Here is a 5,077-nt window from a genome sequence, read left to right as displayed (position 1 = left end):
TTTCTTAATCCAAAAAAGTGATTAAGCTACTGTAATAGCTCTTGTACACATGAGACTTAAAATATAATTTTTATATTACATTGGGGCCCAAAGTTTGTGTTCTTTCACGATTGGGAGCCAACTAGAAGAGGCTATCTCTACACAAGATTTATGTATAGTCCCGTTACCTCCGGTAAATAAGGGAAAACATCTCTAGAAAGCTACCAAATCATCTTAGCTTCTAAACGACAGATTGTGAAGTATAATTTTTTACATTGTTTTTACAAGTGCCTTGAAAAATTTTCTGGCTTTTCTACCACTCAAATCTTAGCAAAGATGCTAAAGGATTATGTCTAGGGAGCCAAATGAAAGAAGAGCTTAGCCCATTTCTTAGCCATACCCAGGCTACGAGAGCTTTACATAAGAAGGATAAATCTTACATAGTGTTGGTTTAACAAGGTTACATCATCCATAGAAACTACACATGTGTTGGATTAATAGAAGTCACCTATTTTTGTTGCACAGGAATTGATTTTGTTATAGGCTCCAATTGATGGCATTGCCAAACCAGATATTCAGACTTCCGGTGCCTCAAAGCCTTACAGTAGTGACATTGCAAAGTGCCTCTGAGTATTTCCCTTGGTCAGTCCTACCCGTACAGATAATATGATGGTGGGCTAGTGCTTATTGGAATAATTAGAGTCACTTGCTACACTGGAATTACTGGTGCTGGTTGTGCCTACTCCACAACTCACTATGGACGCGATGAACTTGGCTATTATATTGACAAGCCTTGATAACACAAGTAGTGGTTTGGCATATTGTGCTCGTATGGTTTGGAGAGGACTCAGCGTACATTAATCTTGTTGATTGGTGGAAAAGTACACCAAACATCCAGTGGGACTCCAAATCTAGTTCCTCCTACACTTTCTCCCCAGTGAACTTTGCCAATACTATCAACAACAACCGATCTTTGAGTTTCTTCTCAGGCTACTGGCCTTTCTTCTTCTGGTTGTGGTGCTTTGAATCTGAATCTGAATCAACATCTGAGTCCTCGTTCAAAGTATTGTCCACTTCTTGATGGTCCGAATCTGAGGCATCCGTATCCTACTAATACTTTCCCTTCTTAGGAGTCTTTTTTTATCAAATTACATTCACAACACTTGGTGCCCCCCCCTAATGTATCAAATCCACCCACATTATGAGGGCCATTGAGACAACAAATGGTTTTAACTTTTTACACAATCTTTGTACAAACAACTGTCCCATCAAGGCTTCAGTTGGCCAATCCGAGTTATCTACCCTACTCCGGAGAGTGCAAAACTTAGATGTATATTGGTCAACTCTTCTTCTCTAGATGATGCAAATTATCCCACACCTGTAAGGACATCTTGTCTTTCGGAAGTGATAAAGTTATCTTGCAGGTGCTTGAAAGTGAAAAAATGATTGGGCATGCCAATTGGTTGCCTAGACATATTAAGCCTGCCAATTAGTTTCCTGGCCGGCCGTCAAAGGTTCCACTGAAGGCATTCCACTTTGCGACATTGGAGATAGTGGGCAGCATGTCGCCATTGGTGTGCCAGATATTCGTAAAGTTGGTGACATGTGTATCCAGATCCTCCTTCTTCATTCCAATGAACTTTGGATACTAATGGGCCATAAGAGCGGATTGTTGGGTAATGCTACAGTATCGAGGCCAAGAGGAACTCAAGGTCTGATGTTTGTACCAAGACTAGTGAAAAAAGGAAAAAAATCAACGCCTATATAACCCCATCTGTCGGACTGATTGACTGTGAGAATCCTCCTCAATAAAGTTATCCTCCCTCCTTTGCATCCTATTTGGATCGTCAACCTTCCTTGGATGGTCTTCATCAGTCAGCTTAGTGAGTTGAGTGCGCTTCAGACAAGCTTTGTAATGTCTCCTGCTCATCATACACTCTATCGCATTTAGTGGTCATAACCTCGCTTATTCTAAAGGGTTTCCAGATCATCAAAATCTTTCTTTTTATGCAGAAAAAAAATGATACGCATTCCACTCAACAACGGAAGAAACAGACGAAAATCCTCAAACCACATGGGACAATGAATGGCACTGAAATGAAATTGTTGATAATAACCCAACCCTTTAGAAAGATGGATAGAGTTGAATTTGATACGATCCCCATCAAATAACGAATAATTTAGCTAGACAATAATTTATACATGATAAAGCATAGGGGTTGATAAATAGAACCCAAACAAAAATTGGAGGAGTCTGTGCAGGGGCCACATTACAATGAATTAATTCAATGTTTTTGGTCTCCAACAAAAGACCTTTGATGATTGCTCGTTTAGCTAGGAGAGGTAATCCCTACCAACAAAAAGTCCATGATAACAGAACAATATCCTAAAGCAAAACTAAGATAAACACAGGAGAATCGGACATAATAGGATTGGCAAAAGTATTGGCGGACAACCAACACATACAATTTAACATATTAATATTTTTTAATGTGCCCACTTTACTTGTTTATGGCAAGGATTGCAGATTCATTGGTGTTGCTATCGAGAGAGAGAGAGAGAGAGAGAGAGAGAGACAGAGAGAGAGAGACAGAGAGAGAGAGAGAGAGAGAGAGAGAGAGAGAGATGTATTAATGTGTTAAAGCCCAAGATGACCTATAAGTTGCATTTTACTGACATGATGGTTAATATCACCACTTACTAAAGATGAACTTTGATAATAAAAGATTGTCAAAGTGTTTCCCTAGTTGCTATTATAATCTTTATCTTCTTCTTACTATTCCTAATAATGATTTGATATGTGAGCTAATCTTTATTTTTTTCTTCCTATTCTATTTTTGGGTATTTTTTTACAATGAAATGATAAACTGACATGCAAATGAAATAAAATGTGCAAGATGTATATAAACCATACAAATATGATTTTTTATCTTTTCTTATTTTTTTCTTTCTAAAAATCTAGCCGGGTCTGCTATACAAATCTAGGATTTTAATTTAGCATTCTTCTCTTTCTCTGTTATTATGTAATTTGAGTTTTTAAGCTTTGTGTTTTTAAAGCTCCTACTATTTTTGGGTGTTCTCTTGTATCCACCACACGTTGTATCCTCTTACAAAAGCAATTGTGGGTGTAATATATATGGAAGGTGGATATACTGTTAACATTTTTTTAGAGATCACCCTTGGGAAATGGTCCATCGCTGAGATGGAACAAATTCTTTTTTCTATAAAAAAATAGAAGATCAACATAGGGTGAAACCAGTAGTTTGTTAGAAATATGTGATCTAGCATCCATTCTTAGTGTGTTTCCTTAGTGATACCTTAGAGTGGTTTGTTCTAAGGTTAGAAGGCTCAATTACTAGAGTAATTGGGTGTAGGTCTAGTAGTTATCTCCCTTTGATTGGGGCATCACCTTTTAGGTGAGTTATGTAAGAAATCATACGGAGATGGAGAGAAGCAAGGGCTTTAGGTGCCTCCCTCTCGTGAGCCTATAAATTCAAGGGTTACTACTCACACATTAGAGAGCTAGTGATAGCTAAGTGGAGAGTACAGTGCCCATACTTTGTGTACTTGCTTAGTGATCAATATACTAAGTGGTCCTTTATGGAAATACTCTCTCTTTGCTCTCTTCATTGGTATTTGTCTATGTGATGCATTTTTGGTGACCTTGAGTATACTCGATTGCTCATTGGTTACACTTGATTAACATCTAAGTGGTGGCATGTGTTGCTTTAATGGTGTGAGATTGTTTATGTGATGATCTAAGTGGTGACATGTGTTACTTGATTCACTCAATATCTAAGTTCATACCATGTCTTTTAACATGGTATCATAGCTTCTTTCCATGGGAGTGTAATCTTTCATGAGTTGATAGATACATCTTTGTGATTGCGGGTAGCATTCTCTATTAACATTGAGTGGTGGTATTCCTTGTGACTCTTTGTGCATTTATTGCTAATTCATCACTTCATTGAGTGGAACATTGGAGTGAAGAAGAAGGTGTTGCATTTGTTGCATTTTGGGGTTGATTCATCACTTCATTAATAAGTGGCACATTGGAGTGAAGAAGGAGTCAAAACAGTTCACACATGTGTGTGGAGGTCTCTATGTGAGCATAACCTCTTTGTGGATCTTATCTTGAAATCATTATCTCATCTATTCATTTCATTCTCTTGAGTGGCAAAATAAGGGATTAAGGGAGGGTCTATCACTTAGTAGGCCACACAATTGTGGGTGTGAAGAATACTCTTGGGAGAAGGCTCTTTGTGAAAATTTCTCATGAGTAAGAGAGGGCAAAGTTCAAGCATTTAAAGACAAGGTTGTGGAGGATTCCTTTAAGCATTGAAATAAGAGAAGAGAAGACCAATTTGAAGGCTTCCTAGGCATCATCAAAGCCATTGATGTGAAGCAACAAGGAAGCACCACCATCAAGCTTCAAAATCAAAGGTAAAAAGTTCTCTGTTTTCTGTGTGTAAAATAGAGTGAGCAAGACACTACTTGGAGGCTTAAATCACAGTTGAGTGATTGTGCATTACATCCATTTTATTAGGGCTTTAGTAGCCCACCTCAGGGCATCAATCCCTACACATTGAGCCTGTAGAAAGCAGGCTCAATCAAATAACTAAGCGGGGGTCATAGAGTTCTTGGGTGTTGCTGCTGAGAAAAGAAGGTAAGCAGACTCAATCAAATAACTAAGCGGGGGTCACAGAGTTCTTGGGTGTTGCTGAGAAAAGAAGGTAATTTGGAGGCCTTCAATAGCCTCACATTGCAGCAAAGCACAAGCATTCCTTGTGAGCTTGTGTAGAACATTCTGTGGCAAGTCGGCTTAGTAGCAAAATGGCCTACAATCGACAATCTTAAGCATATACTGTTCCAATTCCAGCAACAACAGGGCCAGACAAAGCCTTCTATAGAGAACCAAGTGTAATCACTACTCAAATCAGCCTTTTATGAGTGGTTAATCAAAACAATTGTTTGGCTAATACTTTGGCACAGCTCTGGGTGACTCTTTTGCAGCAAACCGTGAGGAAAACTGGCCATGATTGAAGGAGAATGCTGATCTCCATCATCATGTACTTTCCTCCTTCATTATAGGAGGGAA

Source organism: Cibotium barometz, chromosome 13 (genome assembly GCF_041138505.1).
Source record: "Cibotium barometz isolate CiBa-2024 chromosome 13, ASM4113850v1, whole genome shotgun sequence".
Classification (NCBI taxonomy): Eukaryota; Viridiplantae; Streptophyta; class Polypodiopsida; order Cyatheales; family Cibotiaceae; genus Cibotium; species Cibotium barometz.
Note: the sequence above shows the minus strand (reverse complement) of the source record.